The following is a 26,909-nucleotide window of genomic DNA, read 5'->3' on the forward strand; positions in this document are numbered from 1 at the left end:
CTCATTGATATAGATGTAAAAATTCTTAACAAAATTTTCACCAATGGAATGTACAATACAAAAAAGATAATAAATCATAACCAAGTGGAATTAATTTGGGGAATTCAAAGTTAGTGTAATATTCCAAAATCAACAAATGGTTTTCATTTTCTTATAGAGAAAAAATTATATGATCATTTGTCCAGGGTTAGAGGTGCAAATGCTGGGCAGAACTTGTTCATTATATTCAATTTCATATACTTTTAATATGTCTAGACTATATAGTAATGTCCATTCTTTATTCCACACATTCGTGATTTTTGTACCTTTCTCTTTGTTTTCATCAATGAAGCTAGTGGATAATTAGTTTACCAATGCTTTTAAAGAATAAGAATCTGGTTTTGCTTATGTTTTCTAATGTTTATATATATACCACATCTTCTTTATGCATTCATTTATTGATTGATTGACTTATTTGGTTTCTGGTAAGAAATTAGCCGTTAATCAAATTGTTGCCCCACTGTATGCAATGTGTCATATTTTTCTTACTACTTTAAAGATTTGCTCTTTTTTTCTTTGCCTTCCAGGGCTGGCATAAGAGTTGTTTCTTTGTGCTTTATTTTCTTGAGCATTTCATAGCTGTCAATTTTTGTCTCTCAGCAAATTTGGGACACTTTTTGACCATTATTTACTCAAGTAGTTTTCTCTCTCATTCTCTTTCCTCTTCTTCTTTTACTCCAAATGTACAGATGCTGTACCATTGAATATTATCTACCAGTTTCTGAGGCTATGTTTACTTTTATTTCATTTTTTTCTTTTTTTACTGTATAATTTATATTGATCCCCCCCAGTTATCATTTTTATTTTGTACAATTTTTAGCTTTACAATATTTAAACTCTATTAAAAGGTCATTTCTATTTCTCTACTCATTTTTTTCTATATTTTCTCTTTGAGAATACATTCTATTTTAATTTATTTTATGTGGTCTTAGTAGCTGCTTTAAAATCCTTGTCTAATAATTTGAACATCTGGATTATCTCAGAGTTAGTCTTATTTGAAATTCTTTTCACTTAAGAATGTGTCACATTTTCTTTGTAGTTTGTACTAGGACAATTTTGAATTGTATTTTAGACATTATGAATGTTAAGTTGTGGAGATTCTGGATTCTGTTATTTTTGTCAAGTAAATATTATTTATTTGTTTTAGTGGACAGTTGTCTTGGAGTTCAACTGTAAATACTATCTCTTGGGCAGCATCTTTGGTCTCAGTTCAGCTATATATATATATATATATATATATATATTTTTTTTTTTTTTTTTTTTGCTTGAGCTGCTTTCAGTCTTTTATATGCATGGATATTTCAGGTATTAATCTGGATTGTGGATAGTTAGAATTTGATATCTCCTCTCCAGATTATCCCTTCTAGGATTTTACTCATCTATTTTACTAGCCAGAATTTCCATGCCTTTAGTGTTCTGGATCTCTTGGCTGGAAGTTTGTGTGCCTTTCCACTAGGTAACCCTGTAACAATATGTTGGATCAAAAAATAAAAACTCAGTTCATACAATTCCTCTTCTCTAAGTCTAAACTCCCCAGGAGAATCTGTCTGCATCTTTCACACTAGTGTTTTCCAGTAGCTGCTTTTTCCAGGGTAATATGTTTATATACAATAGTTTTGATTTTTTTAACAGGCGAGTCTGTCAGGTAGGGATTCATTTATTATTACAGAAGTTGAAGTTCCTATTTCTTTTATAATTTTTGTATCCTCACTGCTTCTTTCCTAGTTTACCTGAATCGCCTTTAAATATGGTCACCAAAATTAGATATGGCTGACTTTGAGGGATCTAATTATTTACAAATTAGAGCAAACTTTTACATATTTATTGATATATTAATTTTGTGTGATTATGAATGGATCCCATAGCTTCTGTGTAAAAGGAAATAAATTGACTAGTACCTATTGATCACTTACATCATCATTTTTCATATAATTCTCTCTTTGGACATTGATTAAACTAAGAATTGTTTATGTTCTGTTAATACATATTCTTTTCAAATTATTAAATCATTTATAAGAACTGTCTGAGATAACATCTTTTTAATGCTAATTTTCCAGATTGGTACAAATGAAAAGAGGTGTTGATGAATTACATGCGTTTTATATTAGTTTGGATAAGGACAAACGAAATGGGAAACAAATGTAACATTTTCACTTCCAATTGGTTGTTCTAAATTGTTCTATTTCTCTATATCCCAAAAGTATCCATTATTTATGACTATGGTGGTACAAATTTACTTTTCATTCATAGAAATTATGTTATCCAAATTAATTCTAATGGTGCTATTTAAATCTATTTATTCAGTTTCATAGTTAATTTTACACTGACAATAATTACAAATTGTCATAATCCAAACTATGATGAAAACAAATGTCAGTGAAGGCATCAATAGTTATAAAATATAATTCTCATGTGCTCCAGTGTATAGTCTTTCTATGGTTGTTGGAGATTGCAAAAGATAGGAAGAATATATGTAAAAACTTTAGAATTAACTGATTTAACAATTTATCTTAATATTTATTTTTAAGGTGCTATTGATTTATCCCAACTATAAAGTCATAATTATGAATGATATGTGAATGACTTTCTAATAATATTTACTTAATGTTATCAAATGTAGGTGAAAAGTAAAGCAGTATTTTGTCATTTAAGTGTACATTTCACTTAATGTATACTATTTCCTTACCTATGAGTTCTTAATAATACCTAAAAATAGATTATAATAGAAAAAATAAAAATAATAGGTCTATTATTTCTTAGCTCTTTTAGGGAACATCTAGGCAATATAGAAGGGTACAGAAATACAGCTCAGGTCACTGCTACATCAACATTTTTTTATGACAATAAAATTATGAAATTGGTGCTTTCTAAGCTGAGGAGAGGTCATTTTAAGATTTCTTTTGACAAATTTATGCAAACAAAAAGCCTTCCTACATCAGTCATAGAAGGAACAATTAGAAGGCATGCTTTAATCTTCCATGTCCTTGCCTGCAAATGAAAATGTACTGCCAAAACATCGTCTCCTTACTGAACAAACGTTGTTCATTAAATTCTCTTGTGGCTATGATGATAAACTCAAAAGCCCAATATCATCTATTTCTGTGGCAGGAATTACCAGATGTATAAGTCAAATAGATTATCTTTCAAATTTAAAGGTAAATGATGTAATTATCAGTTCACTGGATAAGAGAGTACAATTTGACATTGATGAAGAGAAATATGTCTCTTTGATTTTTTGTTACTTTCTATCTATCTGCATAATCTGGCTATACACATATCATCAGTATTTTATCAAGTATGATCAGAAAGCAAAACTTATAAAGTGATGGACAAATTATAAATTCTCATATATTGATAGATCACATTACCAATTTAACAAGTACACTATCCTGATTCAGTTTCATTATATAACTAGTCTGCTATTTTTTCATAAAATAATATTTTTGTATTTTAGACTAAAGTATGTTCAATGTTGATGTTATTTATAGGAAGTAACATTATCAATTTGTCCAAGAAAATTTGTCACTGAATGTTGATACATTTTTTTAATCCCTCTGAAATATCACTTGGAAATCTCTGTGGTGTTGAACAATAAAACAAGAGCCTTGATGAATCCATTGAAGTCCTAAAAATCATATAAGGAAATAAAGATTTTTTTAAAATTGTAAAATATGGCTCAAATACTCTCATTTTCAATACAGTTCTGTGAGATGCACATTAATATCTCTTTTTAGGTAGAATAACAGAAGCACAACAGCATTAAGAAGCTGATTGTAGGTAATATAACTAATAATTAGTAGAACTTAAAATGTGAGCTAGGTTTATCTGGTTGCACAACATGAGCTCTACATCTGAAAATAGTTGTTAATATTGACCTTTTATATAAAAAAAAGAAAAAAACCTATTTTGATCCTCAGAGAACTTGAAGAGACTCTCAATTTGTTTCTTCATCTAGAACTGGAGTCCCCAACCCGCAGACCATGGAGCAGTACTGGTCTGTGGCCTGTTAGGAACCAGGCCACACAGCAGGATGTAAGCAGTGGGCAAGCGAGCAAAGCTTCATCTGCCGCTCCCCATTGCTCGCATTTTCACCTGAACCATCACTCACTTTACTGCCTGAACCACCCCCCGACCATCCGTGGAAGAATTTTCTTCCATGAAACTGGTCCCTGGTGCCAAAATGTTTGGGGACCACTGCTCTAGGAGGTTGAGTATCAACCAAAAGAAAAAAAGAAGGAGAGTTTTCTCATTTTATTTTTGTTTTCTACTCTATTTTTGTTTTTATTTGATTTTTTGTTAACTTTTGCTTTTTCTTAAAGAATTTCTGAAGGGTGGCAAAGGTGGGGACACAATAACTTTCTTGATGAGACAATTTATTGAAGTGTTATTCACATTATATCCAATTCTAAATTAAGTAATATTAATATTCAAATCTTATAAATTTTATTTTATTGTGGTAAGAACACAACATGGAATCTACTCTCAACAAGTTTTTGAACAAGTAGTTCAACAGATCTATAAAACATTTTATTGGTTAAATGAAACTTCAAGCTCTTTGATTGGCAACTCAACATTTCTCCTTCCACCCAGCCCCTGACAACCACCATTCTAAGACTAAGTAAAATGATGCAATATTTGTCATTCAATGCTTATTTCATTTAACATAATGTCCTTCAGATTTATTCATTTAATTGCATATTGCAGAATTTCCTTCTTTTTTAAAGCTGAATAATATTCCATTTTAAGTGTATGCCACATTCTCTTCATCCATTTATCTGTTGATGGATAAGACTACTGTGAATAGTGCTGCAATAAACATGGGAGAGCAATGATCACGGTATCTCTTTGAGATCATGGTTTCAATTCTTGTAAATACCCAGAATTGGAATTGTTAGATCATATGGTTGTTCTACTTTTAATTTTTTGAAGAACCTCCATACTATTTTCCATAGTGGCTGCACTATTTTGCATTCCCAGCAAGAGTGAACAAGGGTTCCGATTTCTCCATATCCTCACAAACACTGGTCTTTTTTTTTTTTTTTTTAAATAGCCAAACGCTGGACTTGAGTGAGGTGATATTTCATTGTAGTTTTGATTTGTATTTTGCTGATGATTTACTGATATTGACCATCCTTTCATACATCTGTTGGCCGTTTGTATGTATATTCAAGTCTCTAAAGCATTTTTGAAGTTGGATTATTCATTTATGTTTTTTGTTTTTTTTGGTTTTTCATTTTTTGCTATTGAGTTGTAGGAGTTCCTTATATATTTTGAAAATAACTCCTTATCAGATATATAATTTGCAAATATTCTCTCCCATTCCTTTCACTCTGTTGATTAAGCAAAGGCTTTGTAGTTTGATGTAATCCTACTTGTCCATGTTTGCTTTTGTTTCCTGTACTGTTGGTGTTATATCCATAAAATTATTGCCAAAACTAATGCCATGAGGCTTTTTTTTTTTTTCATGTTTTCTTTGGCAATTTTATAGTTTTGGGTTTTACTTTTAAGTTTTTAATCCATTTGAGTTGATTTTTATGTAAGGTGTTAGATAAACCTCCAATTTCATTATTTTGTTTGTGGATATCCAGTTTTCCCAATATCATTTGTTGAAGAGACTATCCTTCCCCTGTTGTATACTGTTGGCATTCTCATAAAAGATTAATTGACATACATGTGTGGATTTATTTCTGGGCCTTCTATTCTGTTTCATTGGTATATGTGTGTCTTTATAATAGTACCATACTATTGAAATATATTTCTTAATCAGGAAGGGTGATGTTTCTAGGTTTGTTCTCCTTTCTCAAGATTGATTGGCTTTTGGCATCTTTTGTGGTTCAGTATGAATTTTAGAATTGATTTTCTGTTTCTATAAAAATGCCACTGGGGTTTTGGTAAGGATTGCATTAACTGTGTATGTTGCTTTAAGTAGTATGGACATTTAACAATATTAGCAGTTCCAATCCATCAATATCAGTGCCGTTCTATTTGTTCATGTCCTGTTTAATTTCTTTCAACAAAGTTTCATAGATTTTAGTGTACAAGTCTTTCACATCTAGTTAAGTTTACTCCTAAATATTTTATTATTTGTGGTGCTATTGTAAATGGGATGGTATTCTTAATTTCCTTTTCAGATAATTTATTGTTAGTGTTTAGAAAAGTAACTAATTTTTTAAAGATGATTTTGTATCCTGCAACTTTACTGAATTTATTTATTTTTATTAACTCTGACAATTTTTTGAGTCTTTAGGGTTTTCTACATATAAGATCTAAAAAGAGAGATAATTTTACTTCTTCCTTTCTGATTTAGTTAACTTTTATTTCTTTTTCTTGCCTAATTGCTCTGGCTAGGACATCTACTATTATGTTGAACAGAAGAGTGAGATTGGGAAAACTTGCCTTGTCTTTGATATCAGAAGAAAAAATTGCAATTTTTTAACAGTGAGTATGATGTTAGCTGTGCATGACCTTTATTATGGTCAAATATTTTCCCTAAATTGCTAATTTGTTGAGTTATTTTTATCATAATGGCTTTGAATTTTGTCAGATGCTTCTTTTGCACCTATTGAGACTATCAATTAAATTTTAACCTTTATTCTAATACTGTGACTTATAACATTGATCAATTTTCATATGTTGAACAATTCTTGCACCCTAGGGATAAATTCTACTTGGTCACAGATGTGATGTTGAATGCAGTTTCTTGGTATTTTGCTGAGGATATTTACATCTACATTCATTAGGGATGTTGGCCTGCAGTTTTCTTTTCCCATTGTGTCTTTACCTGGCTTTGGGTCAGGATAATGCTAACCTCATAGTGTTTTCTCTACTTCAATTGCTTGGAAGGGTTTGAAACGGATTGGTGTTAATTCTTTAAATATTTGGTAAAATTCAATAGTAAAGCAATCTGTTCTCGGACTTTTACTTGTTGGGAGGATTTGTTTTTTTGATTCAATATCCAGACTAACTATAGGTCTGTTCAAACTTTCTTTTTCTTGTTACATTTTATGTTTCTAGGTCTTATCAATTCATCTCGGTTATCCAATTTTTTGGCTTATATCATTCACTGTAGTCTCTTATGATTCTTTATTTCTGTTACATATGTTATGACTCTTCTTTCATTTCTGATTTTTAATTTGAATCTCCTTCCTTTTTTCCTTAGTAAGTCTAACTAAATGTTTATCAATTTTATCTTAAACAGCTTTTAGTTTCAATTATTTTTTCTATTGCTTTTCTATTCTCTTTTTTATTTATTTCTGCTCTGATTTTTGTTATTTCCTTCCCTCTGCTACTTTTGGATTTAGTTTGTTTTTCTTTTTCTAATTCCTAAAAGTGTAATTTTAGGTTATTTATTTGAGATCTTATTTTATTCGTAATGTAGGCATTTATCATATAAACTTCCCTCTTTAAACTGCTTTTGCTGCATTTCATAACCATTGGTATATTGCTATTTCATTTTTATTTCTCTCAAGATAATTTTTAATCTCCCATTTTCTATCTTGAGAGATCTGCCTATTGTATAATACTGGTGAAATTTTGTTTTGGACAATGGAAAATTTACCTTTTTAAAATTATTTTTGCTTAAAAGTTAACAATGACATATTTTTCTAAATATTAATTGCTATAATTTAACAAATGTCAAGATAATCAGCATTAAGTTATAATAGTTAAATAAAGGGTGAAACCTGAATCCTATTGCTTGTTCATTATTATCATTATCATAACTTTGCTTAACTCAGGCAAAACACAGGAATAAGGACTTTATTTTGGTTTCATAGAGTTCAGGAGTGACTTGTGAATAAGGAAAAATCTACCATTCTTCACCTAATTTCCTTAGGATTTCTCCCTCCCTTTGATACTGGAAAAGGCTATTGACCTCCATTCTGGTGCACTAATTCCTTACACTGGACCTAATTAACCCACTTGTTCAGTACAGTAGTTTTTAAATTATTTTTACAGCTCACATTTGGATCAAATTGGCCAAAATTAATATTTAAAAATACATGAAAGGGAAATAGAAATTACAGCACAATGTAAGAATGTTTTTACTTCTTTTTTAGCATTGTTTCCTATCATGGCTCATTTTTCATTCTTCTTTGTATTTCCAGAATTTTACAAATGGAATATTGGCTAATAAACTCCATTATTTTTTCACTGAATTTCTCTTCTATTATAGGTAATCAAAAATTGTGTATTAAAAATTCACTATATTTGGAGAAATCCAGTCTAAAAATAATTTTAATTTATATTTTACAATAAAATATTTATGTTTTCTAGCCCAAAAGGATTTGCAGGAATCAACAGTATAACTATTTTAATTCTAACAGATAAAATAAATGTGTTCTGATTTTTTTTTACTGTATTTTCTTATAAAATGTTCAGTTCTCTAGTCCTATATTCCATTGCATTGAGATAGGAAAAAATCATGCCCATTAGTATATTTTCAAACTACCAAAAATTTAATAATTACCATAGTTTCTTCCTGTATCTACCATGCACTATATCTTCATATTTAGAAGTAGTAAATCTGCATTTATATGTAACTAACCTACTTAAAGAGATAAATTTCTTAGGGAGTAAATAATAAATCATCCATTTTTTTTCCTTCCTCTGTGTCCTTTGAACTCACAATCTTTCATATCTCTTCCTCAGCCATGAATAGTATCTTGAATAAATTCCATAGACTTTCCGTCACTTTCAAGTATGAGCTCTGTCTCATATTTTAATAAGTTACTTTTTAAAGTGACCATTCTAACCTAAATAAGAAATCTTTCATCACCCAATTTATAGTGTTTCCTCTTTGGCTCATGCTTGAACCAGATTAGAAAACCTGCAGTGGGGAAAGAGATGACGTACCCTCAATGTCCTTGCTCCTCCCTCTTCTAGGTCTTTCTGTTCTATTTTTGTCTCCTCCAGATTGACATATGGTAGAAGTGACAAGCAATCAAAGAATCCTAATTACTGATTTTATGAAAATCTGACTTTGGTGCCATCTGACTCTTTGTTTTGTGTGATTGCTTCAGACACCTAGTGACCTATGACATTATGTAACATTGAAAATGAGGTGCACTCTCTGGATGATATATTATCACTTTGTCTTTGGCCTATGCATGTGTAGAAGCCTCACTCCATAATAGGTAACTCTCTTGAATAAAACACACTGTTTTTCACTCTATTAAATTTAATAATTGCTGTGCTCTCATAACATACAGGAAACTCATCATCTTTGTCCTGCTGCATCCTGGAAGTTTAATTTACTCCTATTGCATACGTTTTTCCTGACTCAGAAATCATTATTTGTGCCAACTGGTCTCTTAACTGGCTTCCCAAACACCAGGATATACAGGTCAAGTTTCTGTAAGAAGCATCTTACCTTGCTCAGTGCTTGTACCCTAGTGACACTAGAATGCTAAAATCTACTACTTACTATTCTTATCAAAATAAATAGAGTGAAGGAGCAACATCACTGCATTCCATTAAACAGAAAATATTAACAAATACATCATTTTTAAAATAAATATTTTATTTGCTATATAGGTGGTTGACCTTGTGTCACAACACTGGTAATGACCATATCTTGGGTACTAAAATTAGAGGATTCTGTGAGCTTTATTTATTTAATATATATAGATAAATGTCACAATAATCTTATAACTTGAAAATAGGTAATTGGGCTAACTCTTTTTTATAAAAGCTAGAGATACATAACAATAGTATTTTAGTAGAAGGCAAGTAGTATTCATATCATGCCAATCAAGTGATATATTAAACTGAACATGTAATTAATATTCAAAAATTTTATTTTCAGGTGAAATGGTTATCATAGCATTATAAATGTCCTCATTTTTACCAATCAATATACAGAGGCAAATATTTTTCTAAATGTTTAGATTTCTAGATGTTACAGTAAGACTGTTTATTACCACAGAAATCTTGACTTATTGTTCTACTGTAGCAATTGATTTTTCACTTTGCCACATTCAAGTATTTTGGAAAGACACAGATATAACCTTAGTTATGCTGAGATGAAAATTTCCATCGTTAAAAATAGGAGAGAGAGGCGATCTTCAAGATGGCGGAGGAGTAAGACCTAGAGATCACCTTCCTCCCCACAGATACATAAAAAATACATCTACATGTGGAACAACTCCTACAGAACTCCTACTGAATGCTGACAGAAGACCTCAGACTTCCCAAAAGGATAAAAATCCCCAGGTACCTGGGTAAGACAAAAGAAAAAGGAAAAAACAGAGACAAAAGAATAAGGATGGGACTTGCACCTCTGGGAGGAAGCTGTGAAGGAGGAAATGTTTCCACACACTAGGAAGCCCCTTCACTGGTGGAGACTGTGGGTGGGTGGGAGGTAGCTTCAGAGCCACAGAGGAGAGCACAGCAACAGGGGTGCAGAGGGCAAAATGGAGAGATTCCCACACAGAGGATTGGTGCTGACCAGCACTCACCAGCCTGAGAGGCTTGTCTGCTCACCCGCCATGGTGGGTGGGGGCTAGGAACTGAGGCTCGGGCTTCAGAGGTCAGACTTCAGTGAGAGGACTGGGGTTGGCTGCATGAAGACAGTCTGAGGGGGCTAGTGCACCACAGCTAGCTAGGAGGGAGTTTGGGAAAAAGTTTGGATCTGCGGAATAGGCAAGAGGCCATTGTTTCAGTGTGAGTGAGGAGAGGGGATTCCTTCCCTATGTGTCCAAAGAAGGCAGAGCACTGCCTACGTGAGATCCAGAGGCAGGCATGAGCCGTGGCTATCAGCTCAGACCCCAGAGATGGGCATGAAACACTAATGCTGCTGCTGCTGGCACCAAGAATCCTGTGTGCAAGGACAGGTCACTATCCACACTACCTCCCAGGAGCTTGTGCAGGCTGCCACTGCCAGGGTCCCGTGATCCAGGGACAACTTCCCCAGGAGAACCCTGGGCATGCCTCAGGCTGTTGGAAAATAATGCTGCCCTCTACTGCCACAGGTTTGCCTTGCATTCCAATTGTGACTTCTGTACCCCACCGTACCCCTGGCATGAGTGAGCAAGAGCTCCCTAATCAGATGCTGCTTTAAACCCGTCCTGTCTGGGTGGGAACAGATGCCTGAGGGTGCACTGCACGCAGAGATGGGGCCAAAACAAAAGCTGAACCCCAGGAGCTGTGCAAACAAAGAAAAGAAAGGGAAACTTCTCCATGCAGGCTCAAGAGCAGCAGATTAAATCCCCACAATTAACTTCATAAACCCTGCATCTGTGGAACACCTGAATAGAAAATGAATCATCCCAAAATTGAGGTGGTGGACTTTGGGAGCATCTGTAGACTTAGGGTTTGCTGTCTGCAAAAGATTAGTTTTTGATTTTTATGTTTATCTTAGTTTTTAGTGCTTGTAATCATTGGGAGATTTGTTTACTGCTTTGGTTGAACTCTTCGGTTTTTGTTATTTTTTATTTTAGTAATTTATTTTATTTTTGTTTTTTTTTTCTTTTTTTCCTCCCTTTTCTTCTGAGCCATGTGGCTCACAGGGTTTTGGTGCTCCCGCCTAGTGTCAGGCCGGAGCCTCCGAGGTGGGAGAGCCGAGGTCAGGATACTGGATCAAGGCAGGCCACACAGCATCATGTAATATCAGTTGGTGAGAGCTATCCCAGAGAGCTCCATTTCAACGCTAAGACCCAGTTCCACCAAAGGACCAACAAGCTCCAGTGCTGGACGCCCCAGGCCAAACAACTATCAAGACAGGAATACAACACCACCCATTAGCAGAAAGGCTGACTAAAATCATACTAAATTCAGAGACACCCTGAAACACACCACCAGACAGAGCCCTGCTGACCAGAAAGACAAGAACCAGCCCAACTCACAGAACATAGGCACCAGTCCCCTCCACCAGGATGTCTACACAGCCACTGAAACAACCTCACCCACTAGGGGAAGACACCAAAAAGAACAGGAACTACGAACCTGCAACCTGTGAAAAAGGAGACCCCAAACACAGTAAGTTAAACAAAATGAGAAGACAAAGAAATACACAGCAGATGAAGGAGCAAGATAAAAACCCACCAGAACAAGGAAATGAAGAGGCAATAGGCAGTCTACCTGAAAAAGATTTCAGAGTAATGATAGTAAAGATAATCCAAAATCTTGGAAATAGAGTCAAGAAAATACAAGAAACTTTAACAAGGACCTAGAAGAACTAAAGAGCAAACAAACAATGATGAACAAAACAATAAATGAAATTAAAAATTCTCTTGAAGGAATCAGTAGCAGAATAACTGAGGCAGACCAACGGATAAGTGATCTGGAAGATAAAATAGTGGAAATAACTACTGCAGAGCAGAATAAAGAAAAAAAGAAGGAAACGAATTGAGGACAGTCTCAGAGACATTTGGGACAATATCAAACACAGCAACATTTGAATTATAGGGGCTCCATAAGAAGAAGAGGGAAAGAAGGGTCTGAGAAAATATTTGAAAAGGTTATAGTTGAAAACTTCCCTAATATGGGAAAGGAGATTGGCAATCAAATAGAGGAAGTACAGAGAGTCCCATACAGAATAAATCCAAGGAGAAACAAGCCAAGGCACATATTAATCAAACTATGAAAAATTAAATACAAACAAAAAATATTAAAAGCAACAAGGGAAATGCAACAAATAACATAAAAGGGAAACCCCACAAGGTTAACAGCTGATCTTTCAGTAGAACACCTTCAAGCCAGAAGGGTGTGGCAGGACATATTAAATATGATGAAAGGGAAAAACTATAACCAAGATTACTCTTTCCAGCAAGGATCTCATTCAGATTCGATGGAGAAATTAAAACCTTTACAGACAAGCAAAACCTAACAGAATTCAGCACCACCCAACCAGCTTTATAAGAAATGCTAAAGGAACTTCTCTAGGTAGGAAACACAAGAGAAGGAAAACACCTACAATAACAAAACCAAAACAATTAAGAAAATGGTGATAGGAACATACATATCAATAACTACCTTAAATATAAATGGATTAAATACTCTAACCAAAAGACATAGACTGGATGAATGGATATAAAAACAAGACCCATATATATGCTGTCTACATGAGACCCACTTCAGACCTATGGACACATACAGACTGAAAGTGAGGGCATGGAAAAAGATATCCCATGCAAGTGGAAAACAAAAGAAAGCTGGAGTTGCAATTCTCATATCAGACAAAATAGACTTTAAAATAAAGACTATTACAAGACACAAAGAAGGACACATAATGATCAAGGGATCAATCTAAGAAGAAGATATAATAATTGTAAATATTTATGCACCGAAAATAGGAGCAACTCAATACATACGGAAAGTGCTAACAACCATAAAAGGGGAAATCGGCAGGAACACAATCACGGTAGGGGATTTTTAACATCCCACTTTCACCAATGGACAGATCATCCAAAATGAAAATAAATAAGGAAACACAAGCTTTAAATGACACATTAAACAAGATGAACTTAATTGATATTTATAGACATTCCATCCAAAAAAAACAGAATACATTTTCTTCAAAAGTTCTCATGGAACATTGTCCAGGATAGATCATATCTTGGGACACAAATCAAGCCTTGGTAAATATAAGAAAATTGAAATCTTATCAAGTATCTTTTCTGACCACAATGCTATGAGGTTAGATATCAATTACAGGAAAAAAAAACTGTAAAAAATACAAACACATGGGGGCTAAATAATACACTACTAAATAACCAAGAGATCACTGAAGAAATCAATAATTACCTAGAAACAAATGACAATGAAAACATGATGACCCAAAACATATGGGATGCAGCAAAAGCAGTTCTAAGAGGGAAGTTTATAGCCATACAATCCTACCTCAAGAAAGAAGAAAAATCTCAAATAAACAACCTAACCTTACAGCTAAAGCAATTAGAGAGAGAAGAATAAAATAAAAAACAAGTTAGCAGAAGGGAAGATATCATAAAGATCAGATCAGAAATACATGAAAAAAATGAAGGAAACAATAGCAAAAATCAATAAAACTTAAAGCTGGTTCTTTGAGAAGATGATCAAAATTGATAAACCATTAGCCAGACTCATCAAGAGAAAAAGGGAGCCGACTCAAATCAATAGAATTAGAAATGAAAAAGGAGAAGTAGCAACTGACTCTGTAGAAATACAAAGAATCATGAGGGATTACTATAAGCAACTATATGCCAATAAGATGGACAACCTGGAAGAAATGGACAAATTATTAGAAAAACACAACCTTCTGAGACTGAACTAGGAAGAAATAGAAAATATAAACACACCCATCATAAGCACTGAAATTGAAACTCTGATTAAAAGTCTTCCAACAAACCACAGCCGAGGACCAGATGGCTTCACCGGTGAATTCTATCAAACATTTAGAGAAGAGCTAACACCTATCCTCCTCAAACTCTTCCAAAATATAGCAGAAGGAGGAACACTCCCAAACTAATTCTACAATGCCACCATCACCCTATACCAAAACCTGACAAAAATGTCAGAAAAAAAGAAAACTACAGGCCAATATCACTGATGAACATAGATACAAAAATCCTCAACAAAATACTAACAAAGAGAATCCAACAACACATTGAAAGGATCTCACACCATGATCAAGTGGGGTTTATCCCAGGAATGCAAGGATACTTCAATATACACAAATCAAGCAATGTGATACAACATATTAACAAATTGTAGGAGAAAAACAGTATGATAATATCAGTAGATGAAGAAAAATCTTTGACAAAATTCAACACCCATTTATGATAAAAACTATCCAGAAAGTAAGCATAGAGGGAACCTACATCAACATAATACAGTCCATATATGACAAACCCACAGCCAACATCATTCTTAATGTTGAAAACCTGAAACATTCCCTTAAGACCAGGAAAAAGACAAGGTTGCCCACTCTCACCACTATAATTCAACATAGTTTTGGAAGTTTTCACCGCAGCAATCAGTGAAGAAAAAGAACTAAAAGGAATCCAGAACAGAAAAGAAGAAATAAAATTCTCACTGTTTGTAGATGACATGATACAATACATAGAGAATCCTAAAGATGCTACCAGAAAACTACTAGAGCTAATCAATGAATTTGGTAAGGTAGCAGGATACAAAATTAATGCACAGGAATCTCCTGTATTCCTATACCCTAATCGTGAGAAATCTGAAATAGAAATTAAGGAAACACTCCCATTTACCATTGAAACAAAAAGAATAAAATACCTAGGAATAAACCTACCTAAGGAGACAAAAGGCCCGCATGCAGAAAAGCATAAGACACTGATGAAAGAAATTAAAGATGATACAAACAGATGGAGAGATATACCATGTTCTTGGATTGGAAGAATCAATATTGTGAAAATGACTATACTACCCAAAGCAATCTACAGATTCAGTGCAATCCCTATCAAACTACCACTGGCATTTTTCACAGAACTAGAACAAAAAATTTCACAATTTGTATGGAAACACAAAAGACCCCGAATAGCCAAAGCAATCTTGAGAACGAAATATTCTGGAGCTGGAGAAATCAGGTTTCCTGACTTCAGACTATCTTACAAAGCTACAGTAATCAAGACAGTTTGGTACTGGCACAAAAACAGAAATATAGATCAATGGAACAGGATAGAAAGCCCAGAGATAAACCCACACACATATGGTCACCTTATCTTTAATAAACGAGGGAAGACTCCACAATGGAGAAAAGACAGCCTCTTCAATAAGCTGTGTTGTGAAAACTGGACAGCTACTTGTAAAAGAATGAAATTAGAACACTCCCTAACACCATACGCAAAAATAAACTCAAAATGGATTAAAGACCTAAATGTAAGGCCAGACACTATCAAACTCTTAGAGAAAAACATAGGCAGAATGCTCTACTACATAAATCACAGCATGATCCTTTTTCACCGACCTCCTACAGGAATGGAAATAAAAAGAAAAATAAACAAATGGAACCTAATGAAATTTAAAATATTTTGCACAGCAAAAGAAACCATAAACAAGACAAAAAGACAACACTCAGAATGGGAGAAAATATTTGCAAATGAAGCAACTGACAAAGGATTAATCTCCAAGATATAGAAGCAGCTCATTCAGCTCAATATCAAAAACACAAACAACCCAATCCAAAAATGGGCAGAAGACCTAAATAGACATTTCTCCAAAGAAGATATACAGACTGCTAACAAACACATGAAAGGATGCTCAACATCACTAATCGTTAGAGAAAGGCAAATCAAAACCAAAATGAGGTATCACCTCACACTGGTCAGAATGACCATCATCAAAAAATCAACAAACAATAAATGCTGGAGAGCCTGTGGAGAAAAGGGTATCCTCTTGCACTGTTGGTGGGAATATAGATTGATACAGCCACTATGGAGAACTGTGTGGAGGTTCCTTAAAAAACTAAAAATAGAAGTACCATATGACCCAGCAATCCCACTACTGGGCATATACCTTGAGAAAACCATAATTTAAAAAGACACATGCACCCCAATGTTCATTGCAACCCTATTTACAATAACCAGGTAATGGAAGCAACTTAAGTGTCCATTGACACATAAGTGGATAAAGAAGATGTGGCACATATATACAGTGGAGTATTACTCAGCCATAAAAAGAAACGAAATGGAGTTATTTGTAGTGAGGTGGATGGACCTAGAGACTGTCATACAGAGTGAAGTAAGTCAGAAAGAGAAAAACAAATACCATATGGTAACACATATATATGGAATCTAAAAAACAAAAAAAAATGGTTCTAAAGAACCTAGGGTAGGACACGAATAAAGGTGCAGATGTAGAGAATGGACATGACGATGTGGAGGGGGAAGGGTAAGCTGGGACAAAGTGAGAGATTGGCATGGACATATATACACTACCAAATGTAAAATAGATAGCTAGTGGGAAGCAGCCACAAAGCACAGGGAGATCAGCTTGTTGCTTTGTGTCCACCAAGGGGGGTGGGATAGGGAGGTTGGGAGGGAGACACAAGAGGGAGGATATATGGGGATATATGTATATATATAGCTGATTCACTTTGTTATATTGCCGAAACTAACACACCATTGTAAAACAATTATACTCCAATAAATGTTTAAAAAAAAAAAGAAAAAAAGAAGTATAGTGTTATTTGAAAGTATACTTGGATTATTGTAAATGTATATTGCAAACTCTAGGACTACCACTAAAATGACTAATATATATATATACATACATATATATATATATATAAATGATTTGCTAAGAAAGAAAAGAAAATGGAATCATAAAAAATGCTCAGTTAAAACTACAAAAGTCAAAAATAAATGGGAGACAAGAATAAAAATAATTATTAAGGACAATAATCAGAAAAGAGTAAAAAATATGGTAGATATCAATCCAACTATATCAATTATCACTGTGAACATTAATTGTTTAAATGCACCAATTAAAAGCAGAGATTATCAGAGTTGATCAAAAACAGGAGTCAATATATATGGTCTACAAACCTACTTTTAGCATAAACATACAAAACTACTTTAAGCTTAAAGATATTTTAAGCATAGATTAAAAGTGAATAAATGGAGAAACATATATCACGGTAACACTAATCAAAAGAAATCAGAAATAGTTATATTAATTCCATGCAGCAGAGTTCAAAGTAAGGAAAGTTATCAGAGATAAAGGGGACCCTTACATAATGATAAAGAAATTAATTCTCTAGAAAGACATAACAATCCTTAATGTGTATGTGCCTAAAAAAAGTACCAAAGTATGTGAGGAATAGATGATAGAACTTCAAGAAGAAATACATAAATCTACCATTATAGTTGGATGCTTCAACACCATTCTGTCAGAAATGGACAGAAACAGCAGGCAAAGAATAAGTAAAGACATAGTTGAACTCAACAATACCATCAATCAACTGGATATAATTGACATCTCTATACTTATTTATCCAACAGCAGCAGAATACACATTTTTATCAATTTACCAGGAACATTCAACACAGTAGAACATATTGTGGGCCAAAGAAAATACCTTAAGAAATTAAAAATAATAAAAATCATACAATGTCTGCTTTCAAACCACAATGGAATTAAACTAAAAAACAATAACAGAAAGATAGCTAGAAAACACTAAAATACTTGTATATTACATGATACACTTCTAAATAACATATCAGTCAAAGAAGAAATGTCAAGAGAAATTTTTTAATATTTTGAACTAAAGGAATTAAACACAACATATCAACGTTTGGAAGATGCAATGAAAGCAATGCTTAGAAGGAAATTTATAGCAGTGAATATGTGTATTAGAAAAGAAGAAAATTCTAAGTCAATAATCTAAGCTACCACTTTAGGAAACTAGAAAATAAAGAGCAAATTAAATCCAAAGTAAGCAGAAGAAAAGGAATAATAATTTAAAAAAGAGCAGACATCAATGAAATTGGAAAAAATAAATTTATAGAGAAATATAATAAAACCAAAATTTGCTTCTTTGAAAAGATTAATAAAATTGGTGTCAGGCTAATCAAGAAAAAAGGTAGAATACAAATTATTAATATCCAAAATGAATGCATATCCCAATGGACATTAAAAGGATAATATAGGAATACTAGAATAATTATGTGCCCTTAATTTGATATCCTAGTGAAATCAACTAGTTTCTTCAAAGACACTATCTGTCAAAGCTCATACAACAAGTAATAGACAAGTTATATTGACCTATATCTATTTAATAAATAGAATCAACAATTAATAACCTTTCAAACAAAAGCATCAGGCCCAGATTGGTTCACTGGTGAATTCTATCAAATATTTAAGGAAGAAATTATGCCAATTCCAAATAATCTCTTTCAGAATACTGAAGCAGAGACAATACTTCATAACTCATTTTCAGAGGCTTGCATAATATTTATACTAAATACAGACAAAAATGTTACAAGAAAAAACTCTACAGACCAATATCTCTTATTAACATAGGTGTCAAAATCCTCAGTAAGGAACTGGCAAATTGAATCCAATAATTTATAAAAAATAATTATGTACTGCAACCAAGTGGAATTTATCCCAGGTACATAAGGCTGGTTCAATATTAAAAAATAAATTAATGTAATCTATCACATCAACAGACTAAAGAAAAAAAATCATGCAGTCATATCAATAGGTGAAGACAAAGCATTTGTCAAAGTCCAACACACATTCAACATTGATCATAAAAACTAACCATAATCTAGGAACTGAGGGAAACTTACTCAGTTTGATAAAGAATATCTACAAAATAACTACAGCTAACATCATACCTAATGATGAGAAGCTAAATGTGTTCCCACTAAGATCAGGTACAAGATAAGTGTATCCCTTTTACAACTGCTTTTCAACACTGTGTTCTCAGACTTAACTAATGCAGTACAACAAGAAATGGAAATAAAAGGCATACAGATTGGGAAGGAAGAAATAAAACTGTCTTTGTTTGCAGATGACATGATTATATATAAATATATATATATATATATATATATATATATAGAAAATTTGAAAAAATCGACGAAAATTCTTATGGAAGCAATAAACAATTATAGCATGGTTATAGTACACAAGGTTCATATACAAAAGTGAATAACTTTCTTATACACCAACAGTGAACAAAGTAAAATTGAAATTAAAATCACAATATCATGTGCATTAGCACCTGAAAATGAAATGCTTAGGAAAAATATACCAAAATATATACAAGATATGTTTGAGGAACTCTAATGAATGAAATCAAAGATCTAAATAAATGGGGAGATATTCCATATTCATTGATAGGAAGTCTCAATATTGTCAAAAGGTCAGTTCTCAAACTGAACTGCAGATTCAGTGCAATACCAGTCAGAATGCCAAGTTATTTTGTGGCTATCAACAAATTGATGCTAAAGTTTATATGGAGAGGCAAAAGGCCCAGAATAACCAATAATATTTTGTTAAATATTGTTATTTAAGGACAAGAAAAAAGTTGGAGGACTGACACTACCCAACTTCAAAACTTAATATAAAGCTATAGTAATCAAGATTGTGTAGTATTGGTAGAAGAATATGCAAATAGATCAGTGGAACAGAATTTAAAAGCCCAGAATTAGACCTAAATAATATATTGACAACTGGTCTTTGACAAAGGAACAAAAGCAATAAAATGGAGCAAAGTCAGCCTCTTCAACAAATGTTGGAACAACCTGACATCCACATGCCAAAAAAAAAAAAAAAAAGACTCTAGACACATTACACCCTTCACAAAAATAAACTAAGAATAGCTTACAGGACTAAATGTAAAATGCAAAACTATAAAACTCTTAGAAGATAAAACAGGAGAAATCCTAGATGAACTTGAGTGTGATGTTAACTTTCTTTTGTTTTTTTGAGCATAAAACCGATTTTACCAGAAAAAAATTCTGTGGAGGAAATAAAATGGAAATACGAGTTCAAGGAGGAAAAAGGAACAATGTAAAATTTCAACAGTTAAACGAAAACTGGTGGACTTCCCTGTTGGTGCAGTGTTTAAGAATGTGCCTGACAATGCAAGGGACACAGGTTCAATCCCTGGCCTGGGAAGATCCCACATGCTGCGGAGCAACTAAGTCCCGTGTGCCAAAACTACTGAGCTGGCGCTCTAGAGCCTGTGAGCCACAACTACTGAAGCCTGCAAGCCACAACTACTGAGCCTGTGTGCCACAACTACTGAAGTCTGCATGCCTAGAGACCATGCTTCACAACCAGAGAAGCCACGACAATGAGAAGCCCATGCACTGTAACAAAGAGTAGCCCCAGCTCACCACAACTAGAGGAAGCCTGTGCACAGCAACAAAGACCTAACAAAGCCAAAAATAAATAAATAAATAAATAAATAAATAAATAAATAAATAAATAAATAGAATCCACCTGCCCATGCAGGGGATACGGGTTCAAGTACTGGTCCCTGGTCTGGGAAGATCGCACATGCTGTGGAGCACCTAAGCCCATGCACCACAACTACTGAGCCCGAGCACCACAACTACTGAGACTGAGCTCTAGAGCCCACGAGCCACAACTACTGAAGCACGTGCTCCAAAATGAGAAGCCCTCACACTACAATGAAGAGTAGTCCCTGCTCACCACAACTAGAGAAAGTCCCCTGCGCAGCAATGAAGACCCAACACAGCCAAAAATAAATAAATAAATTTATATTAAAAAAAAAAACCTATATATAAAAAAAAACTGGTTCATGTATTCTTTTCAAAGGATGAAGGAAATCAAATCACTATGGTATTTAGATTCCACTGCAGATTTAAGTGCCTGATGTAACAGTTTTATTTTTTAAATTTCAATATTTACAATTAACCAGAAATCATATCCTTTGAAACTTTCAGAGAAAAATTTTTGCAATCTAAAAATGGGAGAGTGGGTAGTTTTCAAAATAAAGCTAAGCTCACTGCTACTGCTGGCCTGCCTTCAGCCCTAAAGGCACAGGTACGAAGTGAGGTTCTGAACCCTTTAACCAGATTACCCAGGAGGGCACGTTCAGACCTTGCTCAAAAGACAGAAGAGGATCTGGTGGGAATTTAGGGCTCTAAGGAAGAACCACCCCAACTGGCCTGTCCACTTTCTATCATCAGCCAGATCTCTAGCATTTCATCGTGTCCCCAGGCCTGTCTGCACCCTGCCAAATCCATCTGATTTATTTAGGCAAAATCTGCACAGCTGGCCCCCAAAGAAACCATATGCGAAGGTTCCATTTCCTCAACTTTAAAACTAGGACTTAACGTCAAAGTTCATTCAGGTGACAATTTCCCCATAACTGGGAGAAAAACATCTTTGAAAACTTTGTAAACAAACTCAGTGCCAGAGGCGCCAACACCTCCGTTTGGGAAGCTGGGAGGTGGAGAAAAGTAGGGGGTCAGGCTGCCCTCTTCATCAATGCATGAGTGGGAACTCCACGCCTCCAATTTTTCATATGAGCAAACAGAGTCGGAAAGGTACCCAAGATCACACAACTAGAAGTGGCAGAGGCTGGATTCAAAAATCAAACTTATATTTGACCACAAAGGTCTGAAGTGCAGTAGCTTTGAACTGAACCAGAGTTTGAATTCAATTTCCACCGCCTTCTAGTTGTAAACCTTTCTCGGTTTCCACAGCTGTAAAACAGGGAAAACATCACCTTACTTAGTAGGGTTGCTGTCAAGGCAATGAGCCATGGAGGTAAAATAGTATGTGCTCAATAAACTGTAACCAAGGCTTGAAAGAGAGGCATGTACTCTACGCTACACCACGCAGCACGACTAGTGCGCCCAGAGCCTGGCGCCAGGACACAATACCTCTGGAGTGGACCCAGCTCTCCAGGCAGGGTGGCCTGGGCGCCCGAGAAAGCAACGCAACCCCGGGAGCCACCACCCGGCCCAGCAACTCCCACTTGCCCATGCAGCGCACTACGTACCTGGGGCCTCTGACCCGGCCTCGGCTGCTGCGGCTCACCCCGTCTCAGAGGCGCTCACTGGGTGGCTCCCAGAGGGCAGGTGAGGCCTCAGGAGCTCACGCACACAGACCGGATGTCTGGGCAGCGGCAGACGTTAACTTTTTAGATACAACACCAAAGCCACAGCCATGAATAAAATAACTGATAAGCTGGAGATTATTAAAATTAGAAATTTCTTCTCTGTGTAAAACAATATGAAAAGAATGAGAAGAAAAGTCACAGGCTGGGAGAAAATATATGAAAAAGGCACTTCTGATAGAGGACTGTTATCCAAAATATGCTAAGGAATCTTAAAAGCAACAATAAGAAAGCGACCTAATTAAAACATGGACCTTTACAAAATTATATATATATATATATATATATATATATATATATATATATATACACATATATGTGTGCCAATAAGCATAGAGAATGATGTATCACAGCATATCATCAGGGAAATGTAAATTAAAACAATAATGAAATACTTTACACACCTATTAGAATGGCCAAAACCTGGAACATTGACATGGCCAAAACCTGGAACATTGACAACACCAAATGCTGATAAGGGTGTGCAACAATAGGAATTCTCATTCATTGATGGCAATGTAAAATGTTACAGCCACTTTGGAAGACAGTTTAGCAGTTTCTTAGAAAATTGAACATACTCTTACCATATGATCCAGGAATCATGCTCCTTCATAGCAACACAAATGAGTTAAAATTTTATGCCCACACAAAAACTTGCACATGGATGTTAATGGCAACTTTATTCATAATTGCCAAAAAAAGCAAACAAGATGCCCTTTAGTAGGTAAATAGACAAACCTGTGGTACATCCAGATAAGGAAATATTATTCAGCACAAAAAGAAACAAGCTATCTTTGTGTCCTTGGAATAAATCCAACAATACCATGGTGTATGGCCCTTTTTATATATTTTTGGATTCGGTTTGCTAATATATTGTTGAGCATTTTTGCATCTACATTCATCAAAGGCATTAGCCTGTAATTTTTTTTTTTTTGGTAGTATTTTTGCCTGGTTTTGATATCAGGGTAATGGTGACTTTGTACAATGAACTTGGGAGTGTTCCATCCTCTTCAATTTTGTGCAATAGTTTGCATAAAATAGGTATTGTCCCTTTATTTGTTTGTCAAAACTTCCCTGTGAAGCCATTCATTCTTGGACTTTACTGGGAGTTTTTTTTTCTTTTTATTACAAATTAAATTTTGTTATTAGCTATCTGTTCAAATCATCTGTTTCTTTTTGGTTCAGTCTTAGCAGATAGTATGTTTGTAGAAATTTGTCAATTTCTTCTAGGTTGTCCAATTTGTTGTCATATAATTATTCATAGTATTTTCTGAAGATTTTTTTGTAGCTCTGTGGTGTTTGTTATTATTTCTCTTCTTTCATTTCTTATTTTGTTTATTTGGGTACTCTCTCTTTTCATCTTGGTGAACCTTGCTAAAGTTTATGAATTTTGTTTATCTTTTCAAAAAGCCTGATCTTAATTTTATTGATTATTTTTCTATTGTGTTTCTGACCTCTATTTTAGTTATTTTCTCTCTGATCCTTCCTTCTGCTGACTTTGGGCTTTGTTTGTTCTTCTTTTAATTTTTAATTCCTTTGGTTGATAGATTAGGTTGTTTATTTGAGATTTTTCTTGGTTCTTGAGGAAGACTGTTGCTATAAACTTCCCTCTTAAAACTGCTTTTGCTTCATCCTATAGATTTTGGAGTACTGTGTTTCCATTTTCATTTGCCTTGAGGTATTTTATGATTTTTCTTTGATTTATTTATGGACCCATTGATTTTTCTTTTTTAGTAACATGTTGTTTAGTCTCCACGTGTTTGTCCTTTTCCCAGTTTTTCTGTAGTTTCATACTGTTGTGGTCAGAAAAAATGCTTAATATAATTTCTGTCCTATTAAATTTGTTGAGACTTGTTTTGTGGCCTAGCATGTGATTTCTTCTGGAGAACATTCAATGTGAACTTAAAAAATGTGTATTCTGCTGTTTTAGGATGTAATGTCCTGTAGATATCTATTATGTCCAACTGGTCTAATGTATCATTTAGGAACACTGTTGCCTTATTGATTTTCTGTATGGATGATATGCCCATTGATATAGTGGAGTGTTAAAATCCCCAACTATTATTGTATTATTGTCAATTTCTCCCTTTATGTCTGTATTTGCTTTATATATTTAGGTGATCCTGTATTGGGTGCACGTATGTTAATGAGTGTAATATCCTCTTCTTTTATTGATCCTTTTATTATTATCCAATGCCCTTATTTGTCTTTTGTTGAGTATTGCCACCTTTGCTCTCTAAAAACAAGAGATAAACAATATAATAAAGATATATGAAAATCAAATGGTAGTGTAATGGGTAGTTTCTAAAACTTACATAGTTCCTAAATTTAATTACAAATGGTGAGAACTTAAATAAAACATATGCAGAGTTATTGATAAGTAATACCCAGAAGTGGAAATTTAAATGTCCAGAGTACATGAAAACTCACTCAATTTTGTTAGTGTTCAGGAAAATGCAAACTAAAGTAACTGAGCCATAACTACTTAACTCTCAAAGTAGAATAATTTGATGGCTGAAAAATTAAGTGCTAGCATGAATGTATGCTAAAGTCCACTCTCATTGACTGCCTAGAAATGTGAACTTCAACAAATATGTTAGAGTGTGTCTTTTTAATATTTGTAAAGTAACAAATAATATATACTCTTTGACCTACTTCTCTCATTTCTGGAAACCAAATATACACAGAGAGACAGCACAAACACATCCATATACCCAGGGCATGCTACAAGAAAATTCATTACAGCACTTTTGAGGGAGAAAAATAAACTTAAAATTTATCTAAATGCCAATCATTAGTGAAAAGACTGAAATGACTATAGAACATCCTTACTATTGAGTACTAAGCCATTGTACAAAGGATTGAATTATTTAATTTTTAACTCAAGGAGTTGTGTTTTCATGATATAGTAATGAGTGGGAAAGCAAGCTTTAAGCAAATCTTTACTGTTTGTCACCTTTGAGTTATATAATTAGATTACATTATTTTCATAACACACACAATAGTATGAGCAAGAAAAATACCATAATAAGGAAAAAATATATGAGTGTTTTAGAGGTCAGGGAAACAAAATGAAGTAAAGTGAAAAAATACACTTAACATGGTGTTAATTAAAATATAGAATGTTACATAGTTAACATAAGAAAAAAATAAAATTGTACCTAAATATAACATATTTATGATTTCATTTTAAGGAAATAAAATAAATATGTGCAAGAAGTTTACATGGATAAATATAACAACATTGATTAAATTATAGAGTGCAATTATGAGCAAATTGTAAAATACTATTTCTAACAAGCAATAATAAGTAATTTACATACTCGATATCCTGTGTTGCACACTTGCATTGTTCCAATTTAAATTTACTTCAAAAACCTTAACAAACACACACACACACATATTCTTGTACGCAGTGAGCAACTTACATTTTCTTTATATACAATAACCACTCCCATAGAAATAACTTTGCTGATGCTGTGTACTCTCAGAGATATAACCTGATAATCCTTTGGTGAAATTAAAATATTATAACCCCTCCCACATCCATTCATGTAGCATACTGTTACTTTTAATGTATTTACCTTTTGGTAGTGAAGTCAACATCTTCTAAATTCATAAAATACTTTGTAAAAAGAGTCATTTATTGTATTTCTTAATGACTTATTTTACAGTTAGGGATATTCTTTATTGTTCAAGTCTTCTTGTTGAAGGCTAAGATATATTCCCTTTTGTAATTTTTAAATTTGTGTTTATAGCTTTGACTAAGCTGAAACTACTGGACCACAACAAATATATCTGGAAAAAAATATATATATATATACATATACACACATATATATACAAAGTAAGCCCAGAAAGAAAGATTGAGGCCAACTGGAAGAAATATCATAAACCTTCTGTAGACAAATGCAAGTTTTAAAAAGTTTGGGATAAGTTAATTACCATTTAAAAAGTGTTTCCAATAAACTGTTTAATAAATTTTATTCACATTTACAGAGTTTATCATAGTTACCATTTCATTATTTACAATATATTGATTAACTCAATCAAAATTGAAAATGTGGTGAAGGAATAAAGACAATAGCCCTCAACTATAGTTCTAATTTTGGATCAGAATATTTAATATAGAAGAAAAATTTTCTTTTGTGTGCTTACTATCCTGTTGCATATTTAAAACTAACTTTAAGATGTTTATAAATACAATCTGACCTAATATAAAGCAGTATATTTGAAGATATTTGTCCTTATTGCTATTGCTTGAAGGCTACTGAATCAGTACTTAGATAATATTGTAATGATGTTGTAAGAAAGCTAAA

This window comes from Balaenoptera ricei, chromosome 18, assembly GCF_028023285.1.
Source record: "Balaenoptera ricei isolate mBalRic1 chromosome 18, mBalRic1.hap2, whole genome shotgun sequence".
In the NCBI taxonomy this organism is placed as follows: domain Eukaryota; kingdom Metazoa; phylum Chordata; class Mammalia; order Artiodactyla; family Balaenopteridae; genus Balaenoptera; species Balaenoptera ricei.